Source organism: Anolis carolinensis, chromosome 4 (genome assembly GCF_035594765.1).
Source record: "Anolis carolinensis isolate JA03-04 chromosome 4, rAnoCar3.1.pri, whole genome shotgun sequence".
Classification (NCBI taxonomy): Eukaryota; Metazoa; Chordata; class Lepidosauria; order Squamata; family Dactyloidae; genus Anolis; species Anolis carolinensis.
In genome coordinates this window covers 235,518,495-235,544,701 of record NC_085844.1, presented here as the reverse complement: position 1 = coordinate 235,544,701, position 26,207 = coordinate 235,518,495, and the positions used below count along the sequence as shown (strand labels likewise).

Genomic DNA, 26,207 nt, shown 5'->3' with positions numbered 1-26,207 from the left:
TTCCCCTATGGCTAGACATTTTTATCTGATGTGAGATATCTGCATTCAGTTTATGGCCACAGAAGTGGAGTTGCAGTTAAGGTGCCATTGCTCACAGATGTGCATTGTGCATGAGTGTAGATGTACATTTGGCTGTTTGTTCAGTTGCACATTTGATCTCGGTTCAACTGATCAACACTATTTAACATACGAATCGTATAGCACAGTTCATGTGCAATTCCATACGCAGTGGTTCAATGTTACATAATCTCTGGGTCTAACATATGAACAGATGATGTGACCTAAGTGCCCAGTCAGTCTATCATCAACTGTGCTAAGGTGAGATGGCTACAGGATTGACTGATTGCTTAAGAAAATACTGTGAAAATCAAGGCGACTAACATGTTGGATTTTGGATTTTTATGGTGGTGGTTAGGGTTATGTTTGAATAGCTGAGACTGGTATAGCAGTTGTGCCTGTTCCTGGAGCCTCCTCATCAGGTCAGGAGCCTTAGGCCCCTTCCACATTGCTCCTATATCCCAGGATCTGATCCCAGATTATCTTCATATTCCAGATTATATGGCATCAGAGAATCATATAATCCAGTTTAAATCAGATAATCTAGGATCAGAACCTGGGATATAGGGCAGTGTAGAAAGGACCTTGGATATACCTATTGTGGTATATTATAGCATACTCTCTATAAAACTGCCTTTACATAAAAATTAACATTTCCCAGGATGCTGCAATCAGGCTCCTTGCACACTGCCATATAATTCAGATTATCAAATCAGATACTCCACATTATCTGTTTGGAACTGGATTATATAAGTCTACACTCAATTTTATTTAGCAATGTAGAAGGGGCCTCAGACTGTTGACTGTGCTCTTCAGCTGTTTCTGGGTAGCTAAATCAGAATGCTGGTTAGTCCTATAAATAAGATCAATCTGTTATGAATGTTCTCTTATGAGCTTGCCTTGAAACTGAGATATTTGAGTGAAGAACTTCCCTTTGTCCAGTCACCACCAGAAGCATGATGGATGGGGATGTCAGACGTCATTTTGGTGGCTCGTCTCAGGCTCAACGCCTCTTTTTCTCTTTACCTTATCCCAACAGTCGAAGACACTTTTTATTCAAGCTGTACTTTGACATGTAAACTGGGGTCCAGACTATTCCATTATAGCACTGCAATTTCATTTCAACTGCTATAGCTGCAACCTATGGAACACTTGAATTTGTAGAGCATTCTTGCTGAGAATTCAAGTTGTTCCTCCGTATACAACACATCCCAGATCACCTGTGCTTTTATTGTCTATTCCTGCACATCAGGGGGTTGGGCTGGAAAGCCTTTATGGTCTCTTCTACCCCTATTATTCTATGATTGTATGAATTGTGGAATCATAGTGCTATAACTGCAAGGTGTGAATGGGACCAGTTGCTGATAGGATTACCTCTATTGAATTATACAGTAATGGGCAGTAGTCAACTGGGGAAGCTAATACATTTATTTAGGTTCCTCATATATTGGGGTTTTAATTTTAGTGTGAGGAAGGCCAACATTTGGCCCACATCCATTTCTTTGATGGTTCTGAAGCTCCTGGTCAATCCAATGTAATGGGAATTGTGTAGAAAAAGGTGAACAACATTGCTGGATCCATGAGTCCCAGTTCTTAAATATGTGAGGATATTTTCCCTCACATTTCCTTCTTTTAAAACATGAGGAAACTCACATTCAGCTCATAAGAGGTCTTGACAGGGAAAATTGGGCCACAGGTATGTTAAGGTTACCTACCCCTAAACTAGAACATTGGCAGTGTCTGCTTTCAAGTCATTTCTGACTTATGGCAACCCTAAGGCAAACCTATCACTGGGTTTTCTGGAGATGAGAGTGTGTGACTTGACCAAAGTCATCCGGTGGGTTTCCATGGTCAAGTTGGGAACCCGCCTCTGGTCTCCATAGTCATAAAGGATAGATATATCAATATTTAGAGCCAAAGGTCTACTTTCTAATTCAGTATGTGCACCAGGCACATGGCATGGATATTTAAAAAGTAACACGAAGGTTTGATTGAGGAGGACGGCAGTATTTATTTTCACACACACACATCCACTTCATCAGCAATTATGACGGCCACTCAGGGAGAACATTTTCCAAGGTGAACTGAAAGAAGGCAGACAGAGAAGAAAAGTTTTTAGCCTTTGAAAAGCTTACAGCTCAAAGGGGAATTGTCATTGACAAGGAACCCTCTTACAGATTCTTACACTTTCATGCCAGTTTAACGTCATCATCAAACAATCATCTTTTTACTATTTAAGATCTGGACCCCAGTGATTTGTTCTTAAGTATATGAGTGCATTTAACTCTTTTTTTTGAAATAGTGATGGTGCTAGTTTTAAAAAAAGTGTTGTAAAATCCTTGTCACATTCATTCTCACCACATGGCATAGCTGAACAATGTGCGAGGACAAAATGAGGGCATCCGGGTGCAAATTGATCTGTGCCCTAGAAATCCCTGTGAGATCTCAGAGGAATCGTTCACGTGTTCCCTTCCCGCTAAGCCAGTCATGCCAGAAGCGGCACAGTATTAGTGATACCACTTTAACTGCCATGGCTTTCTGATGGTGTTTATAGTTTAGTGAGGTCCCAGCATTCTTCGGCAGGGAAGGCTAAAAACCTTGTACAATTATAACTCCCATAAAGCCATGGTAGTTAAAGTGATATCAAACTGCATTAATTGTGGCATTTGTAGTCTGGTGAGAGAATTCTTTGCCGGAGCTCCCTAGTACAGTGGTGCCCAAACATTGGTCCTCCAGGTGTTTTGGATCATCTCCCAGAATTCCTAACAACTGGCCAAGCTGACTGAGGTTTCTGGGAGTTGATGTCTCCAGCACCTGGAAGACAAATGTTTGGGAAAAACTGTTCTTATGGCTCACCAAACTCCACAGACCAGGATTATTTATGGGATGCATTATGACGTTTAAAGGGGAATAAATGTGCTATGGTTTTTGTAGTGTCAACGAGACCCTAGACTCCTTTCTCCAAGTCCTGCACTGTAGCAATTTGGTTTATTCAGTGCTCCTGATATGATAAAACAGTGCATTTCCCTCCCACCCATCCACCCCCGACACAGCTAGTTACTGGATAGAGAGGGGGAGCATTTCTCAGTGTCTGGGGGCTGTGTTCAATTTGGGGAAATGATTGATGGAAAGGCAGTGAGTGGGGTTGAGTAAAAGGACTGATTTCTGTCTCCCACACCATCTCCTGCCCATCAAATCTGACTGGCATTTTTGCTAGTTCTAAAATAGTATGGAGCTTCACAGAGTCATAAGTATTCAGTCATGCTCGTTCCAATGACTTTCCAAGAGCGGTGGGGAGGAATGCTTTTGAGAGCAAGCTCCATCTGAGATTAAGGTAATGATATTTGGGTTGCAAATGTTTGCTTAACAAAATGCAAACTCGCCGCCGGAGGTGCACAAATGTATTACAGTATACATGGAGGGAGGGGTAAGGGAGGATATATGACTAAAAAAGAGATGGAAATTGCAATTGCATGGGGCAGGGATGAACTATAATCCAGAAAGGAGAGTGTACTATTCTATTAAAAATGGCACTAACTGCTGCAGTGCTTGTCATTATGGCAACAAAAAGACCATTGAAAACAGCAAGGACATTTCTATGTTACAAAACTATTCCAGTTGTGGGAGACTCCTTCCTCTGCTCAACACTCAAATGTTTGTTAGTCTTATTCTACTCTTAGAATGTGAGGGCATTCATCTATCCTCATAAGAGAAAGAGAGAGCCAGTGTGGTGCTGTGGTTTGAGCATTGGACTACAACTCTGGAGACTAGGCTTTGATTCCATGTTTGGGCATCGAAACCCCTGGGCAACTTTGGGGGAGCCACACATTCTCAGCTCCAGAAAGGCCCATGATAGGTTTGTGTTAGTGTCACTATATCAGACAGGACTTGACGGCACACAGCAGCAACAAACATAAGAGAAAGAGAGTATATATTTTATTCATTTATTTATTTATTAAACTTGTATACCGCTACTCCCAGTTTGGCTTGGAGCAGTTTACAGAAATAAAATAACAATAAAAACAATAAAAACAATAATAAAAACAACAATAAAAGCAACAATAAAAACAGACATAGCCCCGAGTTTTTCGCCCATTGAAAGCTTGTCGGAAGAGCAAGGTTTTGCAGGCTTTCCGAAAGGCAAGTATATCACTACATACTGTAGTCCTAACAACATGATCATACCTTAGCTGTTGTGAGCCAAGACCTTTCACCAAGGAATGAAAGGTAAATTTATATTTCTTGAATTAAGTGGCAGTTGTGGCAGGAATGGTGTTGCACTGCCAAATGCACAATCAAATGTGCTTGCATGTCTCTGTGCATCCAAGCACAACGTCATCACTATACATTCCTACTTTTGCAGCCTGGACCTGACTACGGCTGTTTTACGTTGGACAAAACAACACGTCCACAACACTGCCACATCCACAAGGAAACTTATGTATGCATAAGAAATCAACAAGGCTGGTGTGGTGTAATGGTTTGAACACTGAAATATGACTCTGGAGATCAGAATCTGAATCCCTGCTAAGCCATGGTAGGCCATTGGGTGACTTTGTGCAAGTCACACTCTCTTAGTCTCAGTGGAAAGCAAAGCAAACCCCCATGAACAAATATTGCCAAGAAAACCCCATGATGGTTGCTTTTGATAAGTCAGAAATGACTTGACACAGCACACAGCAATAAGATACCAGCAGGATTCTGCCCATTGTATCTCCTGCTCTATTCTGTATTTATAATTTGGTGAAGTCATAGAATCATAGTTTCTAGATATTTTTCCTTATAGGGCTCTAGTGCTATAGTCCAGGTGAGTGGGCTACAGTTCTCTAGCAGAAAATTCTAAATACAAAACTATGAATTTCAGGATTCTACAGATGGCTGCTAAAATGGAAGCCGCTTACTATATGGACACATGGAAATAACCTTCCCCCATGTTGTATCCCAATCTGAGCATTGCTCTCTTCCAACCACTTCGACTGAATAATCTTCCATCTTTGTGATGGATGAATGATCCCATGAGAATGGGAATGGGGATAGGTGGGTGCAATATTTAGAAAATGGAATTGGGGCTGAACAAGTGGAATATTGCAGGAGAAGAGATATGAGGACTTTTCACATTGGTTGTCTATATATATATATATATATATATACACACATACACACATACTCATGTATAATGACCTCATCAGACTGCCAGCTGTGGTTGCACTCTGGTTCAGATAGTGGCATGGGGATTCCAATACCCCACGCCTTGCATCGCCCAGATCCACGTGAGGGTGATCACATGGGGGAAACAGGAGCGTGCATGGTGCGCACTACTTCCCCTCATAGATTGTATGGCACTACAGGAGCTCTCCATGTTGCCCTCCCAGTGGCATGCCCCGGTTCCATCCTACTTCACCCACAGAGCCAGCAAGGCATCATGTGGGCTAAAATTGGCACATGCCACCAATTTTAGCCCTTTGTGATGAGGTGATTTCTCAGCTTCATGTATAAGCAGGCTTTTCAGCCAAAATGACAGATTTTGATATGGCCCATTGTAAATTAAGGGTCATTCCACAGAAAGGAGAAAGTACAGGTGCCTCTTTAGGAATCCAGCCACCCCTGATCACCACTGCCATTTCCCAACGCAGGCATTGAAAAGGACAGAATCAGCACCAAGACATGGATAGCAGAGGGTGTGGTTGCTTGTTTTAGAATCTCCTGGAATGGACTTTTACCTTTTGGCACTCTACTCATAGAATGGGTGATTCTTTTTTTTTTTTTTTGGTAAGAACTAAGGTACGGCATTCACATTGACCTGTGAATAAGTCAACCCAGGATTTTAGGATTGATATTTTGACAAATTTTTCTAGACATACATATCCATATATAGTGTGTTTAGGCTATGCGTCTGACCTTGGCCCATCCTGTACACTTGCAGACAATGTACCTGTTGGAAATTCATGATCACATTCAAAAGAATTCTTCACCACTGAGAGATTTGGACTAAGCCTGACACAACTATATTAAAATTTCATTCTGTTCTCACACTCGATTGTAATCTTGGGTGTTCTGTCTGTTTCCATAGTTTATACAAGAAAGATTATGTTAAATGCAAGAGGCAGTAAATATTTCAAAAGCTGCTGCTAAAATGAAATCCACTTCTCCTTCTTTTTCTTTTTCTTCTTCTTTTGCAGGCCATGGCATTCAGAGCCAAGCAAAACACATTTCCCCCTTCTGTTCTCTCTTCCACCGCCCTCTTTTCCATTCCTTCTTTGTTTTCTCTTTTTAAGGGTGTTTTCCATATATCAAACAGACATGACAAGCTGTTATGTTTCATGGTTTTATTAGAGTTGCAGATGTAAATCAACAGGGAACTGTGCCCAATTTCTAATGTAAAAAACAGTGCATTCTAGAGCCTGCGTGATACTGTTTAAATCCATTAAATTCCCAGCTAGCTCTGTGGACTGCTGCGTGATTATTCCAGATTCATGACTGCAAAACAAAGGCCAAAAATACACTTAAAATTAGTTAGTGCCTTCCTTAAAAATTCAGTTCAAAACATAGGAACAATTGGTTCCAAGTTATGTCTCATGATAATACCTTGTGACAAATTTGGAGTCTCAGGAAACTTTTCAATTTCAACCCATTTAGGACTGTAAAAAGTATTTTACTAATAGGATATGAGGCACAAATAGACATAAGCTAAATTATTAAACCATAGTTCAGAACACTGCTTCAGTTAGATTACATAATGTTGAATCTTTTTTCCAGTTACGATGGCCCAGAAGTCCATGCCTACAGGGAAGCATTTTTGGTCTCCCCATTTCACTGCAGAAATCACTATCAAGAAAATGATCTCTAACCAGTAAAAGTGGATACATACAGGAAAAACAGATGTAACTAGACCTGGAACAAGGAGGAACTAAAGGTTATGCACCCTTGTTCTATGAGCACATCTTTTCAATCACAATGGCCACGTATAAATACATGAGGAGAAGTCATGCGGAGGAGGGACCAAGCTTGTTTTCTGCTGTCCTGGAGACTAGGATGTGGAACAATGGCTTCAAATTAGGAAAGGAGATTCCACCTGAACAATAGGAAGAACTTCCTAACTGTGAGAGCTGTTCGGCAGTTCTTTTAATAATAAAGAGGGTTGGAAGGGACTTCTTGGGCCATTGAGTCCAACCCCCTTTTGCCTTTGTGCACCAAAAGCACAAGCAAAGCATCCCTGACAGATGGCCACCCAGCCTCAATGTTAATAATAATAATAATAAAGAGGGTTGGAAGAGACCCCTTGGGTCATTTAGTCCAACCCCCTTTTGCCTTTGTGCACCAAAAGCACAAGCAAAGCATCCCTGACAGATGGCCACCCAGCCTCAATGTTAATAATAATAATAATAATAATAATAATAATAATAATAATAATAATAAAGAGGGTTGGAAGAGACCCCTTGGGTCATTTAGTCCAACCCCCTCCTGCCTTTGTGCTGTGGGGGCTGGATAAATGGTTTTGATGGGCCGCATGTGGCCCGCGGGCCGTAGTTTGGGGACCCCTGATTTAATGTGTGCTTGGGGACTCAATCTGACTGGTTTGTGTGTATGTTGTGTCCTAGGAATTTCCAATACAGGCTGGAGTAAATTCCTGCAATTGTACGAATTGTTTTGATTCTTTCTGTAGTTCTAGGCAGTCCCATTGATTATGTGTTGGAGTGAACATTGCCAATAGGTCTTCACTGGCTGAAACAAGGCATGAAATCTGGAAGTATAATCTTCCTGCATTTCCCATAGCTTTTGGTGAACCGAGAGGGGCACTTCCTCTACGGCTGAGAGAGTGTGACTTGCCCAGACACACTCAGAGGGTTTCAGTGGTTGAGTGTTAGTTCAACATGGAAACCACTACACTTCGCTAGATGGAATAACCATTATAAGTTGTGATATCCAGAAACAGAAGAGCCCAAAATGTCCTATAACTGTTGGTGTACCAAGAGAAGTCTTTTGTTCCTTTTATAATTCCTTCCCAGAATAAGGATTAATTACAGGATGGAAGATGGGCAGATACCCCCTGTCACACATATATTACAACAATTCATAATTCATTTTTCTGGATGGAGTTGGGTTTCTAAGTGACAGAGAATCACTTCTTTGTGTTGGATTTAATATGGTCCCTATTTTGTAAAGGAGCTGACCTAACTTGCACATTCGATACAAATACACTAATGGGAACACTGTTATATTTCCATTTTCACTCTTTTCACTCCAAAGGTCAGAATGCATCTCTTGGCATTTGTACAAGATGTATATGTAAGATGTATATGTTAGAGGAAAATAGATACACAAAGGTGTGTTTCAGGGTGAAGTGCATTCAAGGGTGGTGTTAGAAAAAAAATGGGTACAAAATGCATAATTTAATGCAAATTAGACATGAAGATGTGGCTGTATATGCAGATTTTTGAAAGAATAAAGTGATGGACTTGAACATGTGACTGAATACACAGATACTACACATATGACTCAGCTCATAAAATAGACATACAGTACAAATCCCCATATCTACAGGACCAGTATATGTGGTTTCATTTATCCACATCTGACAAAATATGTATATCCTCTCCATTCATATTCTATGTTTTTCAGTGGCTCTGTGATTCTTGGGCCAGAAGTCCTTCATTTCGCTGGTTCACTGTTATCCATGGTTTTACACATCCATGCAAAGTCTGAGAATGTATCTCCACATATACAAGAGTCATACTATAGACCAATTTATCCACTCTACTGCAAGACAATGCAAACTGATATTATTCTGAAATAATGGCACAGAAATTTCACCTGTCCCATCTTAATCAACACGAATTACAATAGAGTGGTGTTGTAAACTCTTTGTCATTTCTGACTGTGTGGGATGGTACACTCTGTACCCCTGTAATGGCTCCATGTCAGCAGGGTGATTAATTTACTGTGTGTTTAATGCTAATTTTAAAGGTACACTCCAAGGTTCTCTTAAGCTATACTGTCCCTTTGACATGCTGAAACCTAACTTCAAAAAAAGTTCAGTATGTTCATAGTGGTTCCAACAGTGTTGCCTTCAAAAATCCTGCAAATCTCTTGGGAAGACAGATGGACAAACTTCAGAGTTCTGGAAGAAGCAAATACCACCAGCATTGAAACAATGATGGTACTATGGATATTGAAGAGGCAGGAATACAGGGTGAAAGGGAGAAACGTGCCAAGAGGAAGGCATGTCAAGATACTTGTCATGTCTTCCATTTAGAAATCTATATCCTCAATGTGATGGATCATGTGGATCCAGAATAGGCTTTCACAGTCACTTATGGCTCCATTGAGAATACTCTACCTCTGGAAAACAATCACGCTCGGCCACAAGTGTTTGCCCATGATGATGAGTGGTTTGAGTGTTGGACTACAACTCTGAGAGACCAGTCTTTGAATTCCCAGTTAGCCATGAAAACCAACTGGATGATTCTGGGCAAGTGACACACTCTTGGCCTCAGAAAATCCCATAGTAGGGTCACCTTACAGTTGTGAAAAGTCACAAATGACTGCAAGGCACATAACAAGAAATAACTTGTTGGATAGTTCTTTCAGACTAAAACTCAAGGTGTATTCATCATCCCACTAACATGGAAACCTCCAGGCATCACTATTCTACATAACCTCCCTATTTTTGCAGCCACAGGAAGACACCAAAGGGGGTGGTTGGTAGCCAGATCTGTGGGTCTGTTTTTCCCAAACCTGGAAACCTCTCTCCAGACAGCCCAATGGACTGTTTTCCAAGGTAGAACTAATGCATCAAAAGGGAAATGTAAGCTCTTAATGCCTTTCAGACTTGCCAGGCCACACATCCCATTGAACTCAATAGGATGTACTTTTGTGACAACATAGAATCATAGAGTTGGAAGAGACTGCATGGGCCATCTAGTCTAACCCCCTGCCATGCAGTAAAAGCAGTGTAGGCATGTATAAGGTGGTGCTATAGATTTTATATTGCCAAGATAGGTATCATGAGAAGAGAAGAGATGTCCAGGAGGGAGGGAATATTCAGCCTATTTTTTTAAAGCACTATGAAAGGTGTGAGTCATGGAGAGGAGAAAGGACAAAGCAGTAGAGTAGGAGAAAGAGGAGGAGGGGGAGAAAGAACGCTGCCATTCTTTTCATTGTGAAGCAGCGTGGTGCAAGGATTACTAAATTTATTTTTGTGTTTTCTAGCACTGAATGTGTTTCCACGCATCATTATGGAAGTCGGACTTTAGTACGCTCCCCAAATAGAAAGGCACAGATTTATCGTCACAATAGCAGCTGCTTTCAGCACAGTAACATCTGACTCAAATAGCTGAAATGTAGTGGGATGGAAGACATTTTTTTAAAGGCTGGTACTATTCTGAATAACCTTTGCCAACTGAGTATTCTTAGAATATATGTATATATAAAAATGAAGTAGTCACATAAAGCAATACAAATGCATGCAAGAAAAACTATGAGGAAGTAGAATTTTTTGCTCTTTTCACCCTTAGTACTTTCTTTGCTCTTTAGATGAGCTGCTTTGAGTCACTTTACTGAGTGAAAGGTGGGATAAAAATCAAGAAAAGGAGGAGGAGGAGGAGGAGGAGGAGGAGGAGGAGGAGGAGGAGGAGGAGGAGGAGGAGGAGGAGAACAACATCCATTATTGGGGAAAAACAGACAAAGCAGAAAGTATGATGATAGATCTCTTTTCATACTTATTTTCATATCATTTATGGGTATAGATTAGGCTCCCACCAGTATCAGAAAGATAAGGTCAACACATGTGTCTTCAAGACACCTTATAATTTAAAGTGACTCCATGAATTAGAGGTGGTTTTGCCAGTTCCTTTCTCTGAAATATAGCCTATAGCACATGCAATTCATTGGCCATCCAAGTATTAACTAGACATGTCCCTGATTAGCTTTCAAGATCAGACAGGACCTGAATTTGGTATAGGAGATTTTGGTGTAGGGCAGTGGTTCTCAAACTGTGGGTACCAGCGGGTTTTGGCGGCAGCCAGGCTTATAACTGGGGCGGCATACAGGGAGCGTACCACCCCCCTGCTAAGCCAGCTCCACTGGCTGCCGATATGCTACCGAGCCCAATTCAAAGTGCTGGTCTTGACCTATAAAGCCCTAAACGGTTCTGGCCCAATTTACTTATCCGAACATATCTCCTCCTATGAGCCAGCTAGATCCCTAAGATCATCTGGAGAGGCCCTGCTCTCGGTCCCACCTGCCTCGCAGGCACGGCTGGTGGGAACGAGGGACAGGGCCTTCTCGGTGGTGGCTCCCCGGCTGTGGAACACCCTCCCCACAAATATCCGACAAGCTCCAACTCTTCTGGGTTTCAGAAAGGCTGTGAAAACATGGCTGTGTGCACAAGCTTTTAACGAGTAATATGATAACGTCGACATGGTCCGATTGAAGGCTGAAGCATGAGGTTCTTAGACAAATGGATCTAATTTACTTATGTTTTAATTTTTATAATGTATTTTAATGATGTATTTTTATAGTTTTAATTGATTATATGTACTGTTTTTTGTTTTATTATTATGTTCTTGGCATTAAATGTTGCCAACTGTGTAAGCCGCCCTGAGTCCCCCCGGGTGAGAAGGGCGGGGTATAAATTCTGGAAATAAAAAATAAATAAATACAACTCCCAGAAATCCCAGCCAGTTTATCAGATGTTATGATTTCTGGGAATTGAAGGCCAAAACATCTGGGGAGCCATAGGCTGAGAACCACTTGTGTAGGGTCAATAGAACACTTATACATCACCAAAACAAAATGAGGAATGGAAAGAATAATTAGTCCTGGATAAAATTTATATATGTTTGGTGTCGTTCAACAGGGACAAATGCAAGATACTTCACTTCGGCAGAAAAAATGGAATGCAAAGATACAGAATGAGGGACGCCTGGCTAGACAGCAGTACATGTGAAAAAGATTTTGGACTCCTTGTGGACAACAAGTTAAACATGAGCCAGCAATGTGATGCGGCTGCTAAGAAAGCCAATGGGATTCTGGCCTGCATCAATAGGGGAATAGCGTCTAGATCCAGGGAAGTCATGCTCCCCCTCTGTTCTACCTTGGTCAGACCACACCTGGAATACTGTGTCCAATTCTGGGCACCTCAATTGAAGGGAGATGTTGACAAACTGGAAAGCGTCCAGAGGAGGGCAACTAAAATGATCAAAGGTCTGGAGAACAAGCCCTATGAGGAGAGGCGATTTCCTGCTTCTTGGCAGGGGGGTGGACTGGATGGCCCATGAGGTCTCTTCCAACTCTACTATTCTATGATTCTATGATTCTATGTATGTTTGGAAAGGATCTAGAGGTCCTTGTAGATCACCAACTAGTCATGAGTCAAAAGTATGATAGGCAGCAAAAAGGGCCAATGTAATTCTAGGCTGACTCAAAAGCATTGCAGTGTCCAGATCACGTGAAATAATAGTAGCACCGTGTTCTGCTTTGGTGAACCCTCATACTCAATACTGTGTTACGCATCACACTTGATGAAGTTGATGAATGAGCTAGAAGAAGGTGACCAATATGGTAAAGGGTCTAGAAACCTAGGTTAAATGAGCCATTAGGTTCAATGAGAAATGACAAACGGTTTCAGGAATTAAGTATCCTTAACCTGGAGAAAAGAGGATTAAAATGTTATACCCACATGAAAACTGGACTGAGCTTGTTTTCTGCTGCTTCAGAGGATAGGCCCTGACCCAATTAAGCTAATTAAATATTTTCAAATCACAAGAAAGGAGGCTCTGTAGAAGCAGACAAAAATTGATACCAGCACCTCTCATTTGCTGCAAGGAACAGGGCCTTCCCTGTGTTGACCTCTAAAATCCTATTTAATGAAAGTTATGAAAATAAATTTTCCCTACCAGGTCTTTGCCTGATTTTAATTATTCATCTGTATAGCTAAAGTATCTTGCTGGTGTCTTACATATGTGGAAGTTCTACTACGGAATTAATTGGATATTTGTTTCTGATGCTAAACATCAATATTTAGATAAAGGTTTTGAAAGTAGAGTTAAGAATGTGGTGCTACCGTGCATGGTTGCTCATTGTGAATCCACGTACATGTTCATTGTGCATGGTTGTACACCAAGGCTCATGCCTTCCATCTCCCAATTACTCCTTTGAATGCCCAGTTTCTCATCTTGTCCCAATTTCTCTCCCCTGCTTTCCATCCTTTGCCTCCTCAACTTACTACAATTGCTGCAAAGTGAGTTCAAAGTGCAAAAGTAGTTTGTACTCAACTCAATCTAAGAAGGAGAGAGTAAAATTTGCACATTTATTTATGTGAAGTTCAATTCTCTAGTGAGGCAGGAGTCCATAACTGTTGCATTATCCTATACACATACAGTTATATTCCATCTCCTTGATATAGGTCTTGGCCATTACATTTAAATAATATCCTTAATCAATATGTTAACAAGCAGCTTCCAAAATAAATATAAACAAAAACCCCTTAGGTTTGCCCATTTCTTTATTGGGCAGCTTTCAGGGCAAAGGTGTCCATTCTCTGGATCCAAACATTTGAAAGAACCGGCATTACCAAACCTGTTGTTGTGTTGCTATCTCCTTTAGATTTCACCTGCATTCGTCCCATTCTGCCTATCTCCATTCCCCACCAGTACGTACGCACACACCCTACTTTCCAAACAAAGTTGAAAATAAAAACTGAACATAACAGCTCTGTGTTTGTGCCATGCAGTATCACTCTCACAGGGGAGCTGTGACTTTCTTCTCCTGTTTTTCTTTTCAAAAGAGAGAATGAGAAAGAGGAGAAGAAGAAAAGAAAGTGGGGGGAAAGGACATATTTTGATATTTTCGGCACTCTGTTACCTCAAGCATGATAAAATACTGGCTATTGTCAGACTGAATTGTTGTTGTTTATGAGAGAGAGAAAACATGACACCCATTTCAGAAGAAAACATCACACAGAAATTGTTCGTGCAAAGTCATCTTGGTTTTGCGAAAGTGTCTTTGGGAAGGACATTTTCTCTCCCTCCTCATTTGTCTACACCCAAAGCTTTCAGAAACCTGTTAACTATAGATTTTCCCCATTCCTCTTTCCAAGTTCACTTTGGCTGGGAAAGGAGGATCTAGAAAAACAGAGCAAGGGTGAGCAATTCAGCAGTAGGGGTGGACAGATCTTCCATGTTTGTTTGCCGTCATGTTCAATTAAAAAAGAAATTATCAAAGCTTTTTAATTTGCCAATAGGGGAAAAATAGTATATACTCATAGCCATTCTTAAAGCAAACATATCAAATGAAGTTCCCACACAAGCTGAGCTCAGTAAGGAATTTTATTTGTCATCTCACAATTCACAAAGGTCAAAACATTTTGAAAACAACCAGTGAATACCACTTGAAATACACCTGGATCCCTGGATCCACACGTTCTTGAACTTACTGTGGAAACAGAAGACAAAAGATAATAGTGAACCCAACAGAAATAAATGACTTCTGCAGGAAATTACCATAAGAGTTGCCCTGGAGGACCTAAATTTTTCAAAGATGTCTCCCTGCTAGGAATTTACTAGATCCTCTAGGGTAATTCTGTGGCAGGCATGGGCAAACTTCAGCTCTCCAGGTGTTTTGGACTTCAATTTCCATAATTCCTAACAACTGGACCAAAATGCCTGGAGAATCAAAATTTGCCCATGCCTGCTCTATAGTAACATCTGGCAGAAGCAGGCAGAAGAGACAATAATCCAATGAAAATGCCTTTTATAAACTCTGGTAAGGTCCAGGACTAGAGCCAATATGTATCCCCTGATTAATTAGCCTAAGATAACGCATCCCTCATTAGAAGAGAGTTATCCTCACCCTAAACAATGAAGCCTGCCATTGTTATACTGCATTTTATTGTCCATTTCAACTGTGAAATTACCTTTCCCCATTTTGGCACATTCTGCACTTTGCCTGGGTTCTATGAATTAGTCTCCTGTTTTTAACATAGTATGCTTCATGTCGATTTTAGTGATTGTTTTTACTGATGTTGATGTTTTTATTGGGATAATTGGTTATTGCTTTGTTATTGATATTTGATTGTATTATCGGGCAAGGCCCCATGTAAGCCGCCCCGAGTCCCTTCGGGGAGATTGGGCGGGGTATTAAAATAAAGTTATTATTATTATTATTATTATTATTATTATTATTATTATTATTATTATTATTAATCATTTTCAGAAAATAGTGGGTCCTTGCTATCCACTGGGTTTTGGTTCCATGGAATCCCCATGGGAACAGAATTGTGTCCCTTATATGAAATAACAGAATCACTCTTTGCTTTTCGGAATGTCTTTCTTTTCTTTTCTTTTTTGAAGGGGGGGGGGGGATATTTTTAAGCAGTGGATGGTTGAATCTGTGGATTACAGAAGCTGTGGATATGGAGGACTGACTGTATAATTCCCTGACTGGCCAAAACAGCACCATCTAAACATATGAGGAAGATGTTAAGGGGTTATAGGGGAACCCCAAATTACCCCATCTTCATTTAAAATTACCTTCTTTTTTCCCCTTAGGGCCTAGAGGAAAATTCCAGAAAGGTTCAATGAGACCTGAATATGCTGAACAGTCAGAGTACTGAACATCTCTTATAAGAAAACAAGAAAACGATGCAGTGGTATGGAATGGAGTAACCTTGAGAAAGAGATGGCTGGCTTCAAAAGGAGCCCTCTACACTGCAAGATTCATTGCAAGTAATAAGGTACATAAAGAGATGCTAAGTATTTCCTTTCCTTGCCGCCACTATAGTTTAAGTTCAATCAATTGTAGAACTCTTCTTTCCCCTTAAAACTAAAGGGCTTTGCAGGAATCCTTTTTCTTCAATGGCTCCTCCTGACGCAGTCACCTCCTTTTCCCCTGCAAAGGCAGGTGCTCCAGCCTTTGCATTTTCTGCTTGGGAAAGTCCGGAGTACCGGAGCTGGCAAGCGTTCAGCAATGCAGTGGAAAAGTTACCAGCCTTCTGAGCTGGGAACAGGAAGACTCCAGCTTGCTCTGTGTGTAGCTGCTCGACATGGAACTGGCAAGACAATAAATAAAACCAGCAGTTTCTGTCTAGACCTCCCCTGCTGTTCTGGAGAAGAAGAGGGTTTGCAGTCAGCAGCCCGCGTGGGTGAAATCCTAATAGAGCCACCGACATCAGACTCGCTGGATTCACCCCACTGCCACCCCATGTCCCATCAATAAAAGTTTCACATTTGAAGGGCTCCCTTCTGAGATTTAAGAGAGCTGTAATAACTCCAGCTGTGTGCTTCCCTGCAGCAAAACAACCAACACATGACTTAAAGCAGAAAAGAGGCAAAGTTTATTATTAACTAGCAAAATGCCAGATGTTATTAGGGGTTGTACTATCAAGGAACTGTGAAAGCGGGACACTGAAGTGGGTCTTTACTTATGCTTGCTCAGTATCGTGCTGCATATACAAGAATTCATTTTTATTATCTCTAATAATAATAATAATAATAATAATAATAATAATAATACATTTTATTTGTTAACAGGGGATACAGCACAATAAAAATACCATAGATGAAAACATAAGAACATTAAAACACATATATTGAAAGACATAGAACACATTAAAATAATTCATACCAATAAAATGTAAATTTAAGCTAATATCGTATTTACTCAAGTATAACGCAGCATCGATTGTAATGCACACCTCAGTTTTGAAGATGCACATTGCAAAAAAAAGATTTGTTGTCAGACGTACTGCATGGCTTTTCCTTGCTTGTTGGGCATTGCTGCTCACTTCAGAACCTCTGACAAACAAGAGGAAGCCATTCTGCTCCATCAGGCCGAGGATGGGAAACTCACCAGCTTCAGACTGATGGGCACAAGTCAGCTTCCCAACTAAGGCCTCAACCACAAAACCTTCAAAATCAAGAAGGAAGTTTTGAAGTCCTCATGGTTGAGGCCACTTGGAAGTTGGCCAGCCAAAAGAGATAACTGTTTAACTCTGTTGCCAGTCAAGTTCTTACTGGTTGAAGTAAACATCGCACAGAGCACCTAAGTGTATGGGTGGATTATATGGGAGAAGGCGATTCTGACCCAAATCAGTTAGGGCTTTAAATTAATAACCAGCACTTTGTACTTTGTCCAAAAACTAATTGGCAGCCAATTGGATGATTATAGTATAGGTGTGATATGCTTACTCCTAGGTGTACCCATAACCAATCTAGCTGCCATATTTTGAACTAACTGGGGTTTCAGAACTTATTACAGAGGTAGTCCAATGTATAGAACATTGCAGAAATCTAACCTTGAGTTACCAGCATGTGTGCTACCATTTTTAGGCCTTTCAATTCTAAGAAGAGGTATAGCTAGCATATCAGCCGAAGCTGATAATAGTCAGTCTTGACTGTCTATCTGGCCTGACATTTGAAGAGTTGGATCCAGGAACAATCCTAAACTATGAACACAGTATTTTGGGGTAGTGTAACCCCATCCAGAACTCCAATTCCAGGTTTAAAAAAGGTAAAGTTTTCCCCTGACGTTAAGTCCAGTCGTGTCCGATTCTGGGGGTTGGTGCTCATCTCCATTTCTAAGCCGAAGAGCTGGCATTGTCCGTAGACACTTCCAAGGTCATGTGGCTGGCATGACTGCATGGAGCGCCATTACCTTCCCGCCGGAGCAGTACCTATTGATCTACTCACATTGGCATGTTTTCGAACTGCTAGGTTGGCAGAAGCTGGAGCTAACAGCAGGCACTCACTCCGCTCCCCGGATTTGAACCTGGGACCTTTCGGTCTGCAAGTTCAGCAGCTCAGCGCTTTAACACACTGAGCCACCGGAGGCTCCAATTCCAGGTTAAGACCCTTAATAATAAGCACCTCTGTCTGGATTCCGTTTCAATTTGTTTTTCTTTACTCAACCCATTACTCCTCCAAGCATTCATTCAGAGAAGACACTAGCTAAGGTTGTTTGTGAAAGCATGGAGAAATATATTTGGGTGCCATCACCCTGCCCCATTCATCTGAATGATCTCTCCCAGCACTTTCACGTAGATATTTAAAAGTATTGGAGTTAGAATGAAATTTTGTAGAATGCCCTTTTTAAAAGAGTAACTCCAAACAGAGTGGAAGATGAAACTTCCTATATCCTCCTCCATTCACAATTTGGCAGGAACAATCCAAATTAATTCTCAGGTTAATTCAGTTGCTGCAAAGTTCAAATGTAATGTACTCTAGCAACTCAGAAGGGGAGAACAGAGAAGAGGGGCAATATCTTGGCATTCCAAGTAAGTTCAGGCAAAAGAAAACTGCTGAAGCCAATCCTGACTTGTCTATCCTTCCTCTTTCTAAACCTTTGCCAGATTGACTGCACTCTGGAGTCTGGTCACATGTGTATTGGTTTTGATTTTCAAGATGTTGGAGGGGAGATGAATTGGAAGATGTGGAGACCAGTTGGGAAAAAATGTCTAACTAAAATAATCAGTGGGCATGGTGTGGCAAGGGGACCTTCAACGCCCCATAGAATGCCCCCTGGTGTTTGCCATTCTTGCTGCTCTGTGACCGGGACATAGAGTGGCCATGTCTTCTAATTCAACAGTCCTCTATTTCAGGCTCATTGTCCAATCAAATTTGATTTGCACATTAAACATCAAGGTCCTTGAAAGCTGAGTAGGACATCAGCAATCACAGTCTTAAAAATACAAAAAAACAGAGTCTTAAAAAATACAAATAGTACAGAGGGGGAGAGGATCAAATTATGGAGTAGCCACAAACAATGCAATTCAATTGTAAAAATGATGCCAGATGTTTGTTCAGATAAGGAACTCTTTTTACTTGAATCATAGGAAAGTTCTCCAGCAGACAGAACTGGAGAGGAAATGCTAGAGCCAGAGTGTCAGCACCAATAAGGCCCTTTTCCAAAAGGTCGTAATGAAGGCATAGTAGCTTGTTTATGACTTATCTGGTGAATTCATAACTGAAAAAACAATGGGCTTAATGATCTTTTTTGCTTTCATGTATTCTCTCTGTCTCTCTCTTTTATCCTTCCCATTGATTCTAATGCTGAAAAACACAGGAGGGAATAAACAAATGATAAATACAGCTGCATACCATGTCCTCAGCTAAACAGCTAATAAAAGTATAAGGATACTAAGACATCCTCAACCTTCACAATAATTTTTGTGAAGTGACGGGAAATCTGATAGCATGCCCCTGATTATTTTCTGAGTTGCTGTTGACTTTTGAGTCCTGCTGTTCAGCTAAATAATCTTTAGAGGTATTTGTGGAAGTAAAGTGTGGGTGAGTGCATGGGGATCATACAGTGAGCTCCATCTACTGCCTTCAAACACCCCCGTGAACTATTCCAGAATTGCATATATTCTACCTGAGAAAATTGAGCAATTTGTCTGGGTCTGGGAGTTGGCATGGAGAGGTGATATATGAATTCAACCTTTCTGTTGGAAAAGGGGGAATGATTGAGATGTATATATTATCACCCAGCAAGCAGAATTCATCTCATTATGTCTGGTACCGCAGCATCATTGGCAGGAGCATCGTGTCCCAAGAAAGCAAGCTGTGGAGCTGTGAGACCAGCCGAGTCATCACTTGAAAGTGGCGTAAGCTGTACACAGCTTGTTTTCTTTTAAATAAAATAAAGATGGGCACTTGACTGTCTCAGACTTAAAGGCAAGAACACCCTCTTCCCTTCTTAGAATTATTCAAACTGCTGAAAGTCACAGAATTGCATACACACACAAACACACCTCAACTTTCAGAAAGGATCAAGTTTCTTTGGAAAGTGTGTGAAGAGGAGGTATTTAACCAAGCTTTAGTATGGCTTAAGTGTCCTTTATCAGAAATTCAAAATTGGCTACATGGGTGGCTTTCAGGTAGTTCAATGTACACCAATTTTGCTTCACATGAAAAATGATTCAAAATATTGTATAAAATCACCTTAAAGGCATAGCTAAAGGTTTTCCCCTGACATTAAGTCTAGCCGTGTCCGACTCTGCGGGTTGGTGCTCATGTTCTAAGCCAAAGAGCCAGCATTGTCCCTAGACACCTCCAAGATCATGTGGCTGGCATGAATGCATGGAGAACTGTTACCTTCCTGCCAGAGCGGCACATATTGATCTACTCACATTTGCATGTTTTCAAACTGCTTTAGGCTGTGTTTATAAGGTTCATTGGAAACATAAATTAATGTCATGTTTAGACTTGGGACTCATCCCCAAGATATCTCATTTTGTATGTATATGCAAATCTAGGTGTTCCAAAGTTTTAAAAAATCTAAAATCCATCACATTTCTAGTCCCACACGTTCCAGATAAGGAATACTCACCCTGTATAAATAAAGCAGGATCAGAAAAACATCATTCAATCTCCAATACAATCTGAAAAAGGAAACCTAAGTCCCCAACATTTCTCATCACTTCAAGATGTAGGAAGCATGTATAGTATATTAACTCAAACCCACAACAGTCTTTGGTAGAGCAGTACTTAATATCTAGTGATAAATTGAACCTTCATTGAAGGATTTCACTCTTCAATAAATAATTTGTCCTATAAGTGTATTAAAATTGGTTATCTCTCTCTCTCTTTCTCTCTCTCTTTCCCCTCCTCCTCCTCCTCCTCCTCCACTCCTTCCTAGCCTTGATATTAGATCATTTCATTATTTTGAGACACTGTCTTTTCTTCAGTCTGTTTACTCATCTACCTATCTGTCACCTAACTATTAGCATATATGTGCAAAACTGGAAATAATATTTTTTTAACAAGAAGGAAAAAGTTCAGGTAACCATGTTGAAGCAGCCAGGTCTTCTTTGGAACACTAGGAATGGGCTTGGCTATTGAAGTGTAGAAATTGGAAAATATACTTTTTTGGACCACTGTGCCCCAAATCCATAGCTAAGGTGTCCCAAGCTTCAGTTGAGGGTATGGCATGACACATCTTATATGAGTTGTGAAGAGGATGTTTGTTTAAAAAAACATGGCAGAAACTAAGCAGCTAAAAGTTGACCACTCTTTCCAAAGCAACATGAAGCAGCACCAATTCATAGTCTCTTTAAACTGTTTGAACTCTGGCATATCATGCCTGAGAAAAACACAGGAGGAGCATTCTGAAAGAGGCTACTTGTGAAGAACTCCTAGCTCAGGGCAGCTAGCATTCTATATGAAAACACCCAGTTAAAATTACAAATTGTAAATATTGCAAAATCCAACTATTGAAAATGATAAATTACGAATGTCTGCTGTGGTAAAATGGAAGCAGACAGCCACACGGCAGTTGAACCCCTGTTTCTGTTATCATTTTGGATAAACCACACTGAGTCTTCCAGGCAGCCTGAATACATTATGGGGCTGAGCCACATACTGAGCCCTAATTCAAAACTGATCCCAATATGTAGGAGTAACACAGCAAGAGAACAGCAGTTGTTGCTATGATGAACTCAATTGTGATGATGAATAGCTTTGCTTATCATCAAGCCTGCAGGAAAACTAGATAATGTTGTGTGATGAAATATTTAATACAGTGAGCAGGGCGTACTCCAGAGAAATTTGGTTTGTGGAGGAACAGAGGAGAGGATTAAAGGGGCGACATTTGTTTCCTAAACTGGTCTGAATAGCTGTCCTTGTTCCTCAGGACCCAACTTTGCATTCCTGCCCCAGTATCTTACCTTCATCAGTGACTCAAACTCTCTTGTCCTTGAAAAAATAATTTGATGTCATAAATAATTTGGACACTCAGTCCCGAGAGATCACAAAGAGGCAGAGAAGGAGGCTGCTTCACTTTGAGCTGATTCACTGAAAACTTTTTTTCACAACATTGTTTAAGTATGACACTGTATGACAAAAGGGAGTGTGCATCTTAGTCAATATACATCATGACGACCAGAGGTGAAAGACTAGGGCAGGATCTATTCCACTCTAAGGCATGGATGGCGAGACTTTTCTGCTGAGGGGACAAACCTAAAAGCAGATGAACAGAACCCAGATCTGTGAAATCATTTTTTTCCCAGTGGTCTTTCCCAGAACCAAACAAATGGGAGATTCTGGGAAATGTAGTGCAACAGGCTCACTGGGGCTTCTGGAAGCTATAATCCAAAATGTTTTTCTCCCCAAGTTCAGCACAAGATCAGTGCTCCTACCTATCCAATCTCGTCTGCATTTACATTCATTCACACATCCACCTTCTTCTCTTACTCTCAAACACTAATTCAGTCATACATCTGTCCATCCATCCTTACATCCATCTATTCAACATATAACTGCAACACATGGCTGACAAAGCAGATCTCAGTGTCTGTGCCTTGCTAGCCTGATAAGTTCCATGTAGACTGAAGATGCAGACTTTCTCTTGCCTTAGACAGCTGAATGGGCTGGCAAAGCAACTTTTTCCTTCACCACTGCTTATTTGTATTTTCAGCAATGGTAGGGAGATCATAAGAAGGGTAAATGTGAACACCTTTTCTCCCCTACAGTCATCCCTGTTCCTACTGCTTGGGAAAGGACTGAGTGGCAACAAAAGGGTGGCTCCAAATGGTGGTTCCCTCGCATTCCCTCGCACAATTGATACAAGGAGAGAACTTGAGACTCCATGGCCACTTGCTGGGCCCACCCTTGACCGGTTCATCCCACTGGACGCAGAGGCTGTCGATAGGCTCATAGCTGCAGCTAGACCGACCACTTGCTCCCTTGATCCATGTCCCTCCTGGTTGGTAAAATCCTGCATGGAGGGATTACGTGATCCTCTGTTGAAGATAATAAACAGCTCCCTGGAGCAAGGAGTCTTTCCAGAGGGTTTAAAAGAGGCGGTGGTCTCTCCCCTGCTGAAGAAACCAGATTTAGATCGTTCGGTTCCCTCCAGCTATCGCCCAGTTTCGAACCTCTCGTTCCTGGGCAAGGTGATTGAGAGGGCAGTAGCGGAGCAGTTGCAACAGTTCCTAGACAACACAGCCGGATTAGATCCCTTCCAGTCTGGCTTTCGTGCGGGACACGGGACAGAGACTGTGCTGGTCTCCATCACGGATCACCTTCGATGCCAGCTTGATCAGGGCGGGTCGGTGTTGCTCGTGTTATTAGACCTCACTGCAGCATTTGACACAGTCGATCATAATCTTTTGACCCACCGCCTTGCCGTTGTTGGAGTCAGGGGGACAGCTTTAAATTGGCTGGCCTTCTTTCTTCACAACCATGGACAGCGAGTGGAGAGGGGAGGCCTGGTCTCTGAAAGGTCCCCTCTACTTTGTGGGGTGCCTCAAGGGGCCATTCTCTCCCCTCTGTTGTTTAACATCTATATGCGACCACTTGCTCAGTTGGTCCGAGATTTCGGGCTCGAGTGTTATCAATATGCTGATGACACTCAGCTTGTGTTAAAGATGGAAGGCCGACCGGATTCTGTACCCGACAATTTTCATCAGTGCCTTAAGGCCATTATTGGATGGTTACGTTCCAGTAGGTTAAGGGTGAATCCAGCAAAGACGGAGATCCTGTGGCTGGGCCGACCAGGCAGTGGGGATATCCAGTTGCCAATCCTGGATGGTGAAGCGCTACGCCCGTCTTCACTAGTAAAGAGTCTGGGAGTCCTCTTGGACCCTTCACTGACGATGGAGGCCCAGGTCTCTGCTGTTAGCAAAACCGCCTTTTTTCATCTTCGGCAGGCTAGACGGCTAGCCCCCTATCTGTCTAGGGACAACCTGGCTACGGTGATCCAGGCTACGGTCATCTCGAGACTGGACTACTGTAATGCCCTTTACATCGGCCTTCCTGTGTCGGTGATCCGGAAGCTCAAATTGGTGCAAAATGCAGCTGCCCGGCTCCTTGCGGGAGTCCCGATGAGATGCCACATAACACCAATCTTAAGGCAGCTGCACTGGTTACCAATTGAGCACCGGATCACTTTCAAAGTGATGGTACTTACCTTTAAGGCCTTACATGGTCTAGGGCCGATGTACCTCAGGGACCGCCTCACTCCCTACAAACCCCAGAGATCCCTCCATTCTGAGGACCAAGACCTGTTGGAAGTCCCCAGTTTTAAGGCCTTGCGTCTAACAGCAACTAGACGCAGAGCCTTTTCAGCAGTGGCACCATCTCTCTGGAACACCTTGCCACCTGAAGTCCGTGCCTTGCAGGACTTGTCGGCTTTCCGCAGGACATGTAAGACACACCTGTTTCGGCAGGCCTTTGAGTTCTGTCAGATGTTTTAAAAGGTGCTTTTAGGATGTTTTTAAGATATTTTTAAAGATGTTTTAAAGATGTTTTAAGATGTTTTTAAATTGTTGATTTTAGCCTGTTCTTGTAAGCCGCCCCGAGCCCAAGGGGAGTGGCAGCATATAAGTTTGAAAAATAAATAAATAAATAAATAAATTTAAGGAGGTCAGCCAGAATGTCATCCTTTTCGTCCTGATCTCACGCAGACTGAGCCTTACTCAATCAGGCTACTGTGGGAACTCAGACTTTGGAATAGACAGACCCTGGTACTAATTCCAATAAAAAGTAGGTTCCTTGTCTCCTTGGCCTTGCTTTCTTACCAGCGGTTGGGTTCCCAGTTGTTGCTAGACTCCCAGCCAGTATGCCCAGTGGTGAAGGATTCTGGTAGTCATAGATCAATGTCCTCTGAGGACCCACAGGCTGGGAACTATGGACCACTTGCCTCTTCCTGAAATGGCAGTGGAGAAGATCAATACATGGAGACACCCACTCACTAATCCTCATCTAATCAAATGTAAATGGAGAGCAATTCTGGAAAATGGCACAAATAAGGCAGACTGAGAAACTGAGAAAAAGTCTTTTCTCTGCTTCATTCTCCTTTCCTCCTTTTTTGACGGGTCCCATATTTCTATAGGTACCTATCAATTCAGAGTTGTTATGGCAACTCCCGTCATGCTTCTGTGACATGCATAATGAGAACAAAGTTATACAGATAATGCATTTGCCAAATGCTACTTGCTCAAGGTATGTGGCTAATCTTAGACACCTGTATGTAGAGGGAACACCATTGATTTTTTTTAGAATCAATGCATGTGTCCTTCCTGCTTGTTGAGGATTTTTCCCCCTCTTCTGAATGTATTACTTTGCCTGCTTCATGTGCCCATTACATTCACAATGAGCATGAATGAATCCTCAGTGTTGAAGACTGAAATTATTGTTTTACCTATATTTTTAGATATACCAATTGGAATCCTTGATCAGCCACCAGAACAACCAGTAATCCCAAAGGTTGATCAGGATGATGTTTTTAAAGGATGTGACTGACAACCTGAGCTGGACTTTTATATGTTCAGTATTGACATTTACAATTGTGGCATTATTGTCGTAAATGCAAATGCTTTCTAAATTTACCTTAACAGCAGCAACTGCATCAGATGATGGAGATCTCTTTTGCTGGTAGTTAGGATTGAGCAAGACCCCTATGGCAACTTCTCATTTCATTGCAGATCATTGGATGGGCTGAAAACCTCATCTAGCCATTTCTCAATCACCAACAGAAAAGACCTCCATCACTTAAGGCAGCTTAAATTTACATGTCCAGAGCAGTTTTACATTCACGATCATTGTTCAATCATGCTTCTGACACTACTGCCGTGACATCATGCAACCTGCCTTATTGGACATTGGCTGCATAGGAGAAGCGCTTTTGAGTGAACAATCCGGCCAACTACCCAGCTTGTTTACAATATCTCATTGCACCTTATCACTACTCTTCATTTTTATAGGCCATCAGTGTTTTAATAAGACCGTCCCTTCGCCCTTTCCTGATCACCTTTATACTATTTATGAGTCCTATCCAGAGTTCTGCACAAGTTTCTCTGCACATGTATTTTATGTCTAGTTTTTTAAAGCATTTGATGTGTTTTATGTTGTTTTATATTTATTTTGCCATATTGTTTTAATTCATGGTTTGTATTTTAACCTATGTTGATGTTGGGCTCGTCCCCATGTAAGCCGCCCCTTCAGGGAGATGGAGGCAGGATATAAAAATAAACTTATTATTATTATTATTATTATTATTATTATTATTATTATTATTATTATTATTATTATTATTATATAGAAGGAAGTCTATTCTGCTAGCAGTTGGAGCATGGGTGAATGATGTTTTCATCAGGTCTGAGGGAGTCAGGTCAGGGGAGGTTATTTGGCTAATTTACCTAAATAGATGAGGCA

General features: G+C 41.4%; 1 long non-coding RNA gene across 1 annotated transcript in view; it reads left to right on the top strand.

The window, feature by feature from the left end:
* Positions 1-381: 381 nt before the first annotated feature.
* The window catches only part of LOC134298523 (uncharacterized), a 30,991-nt gene continuing 5,165 nt past the window's right edge, over positions 382-26,207 (top strand). Inside the window, exons 1-2 of the long non-coding RNA XR_010005631.1 lie at positions 382-3,391; positions 15,606-15,790. This is a non-coding gene — a long non-coding RNA (uncharacterized LOC134298523). The remainder of the gene's footprint in view (positions 3,392-15,605; positions 15,791-26,207) is intronic.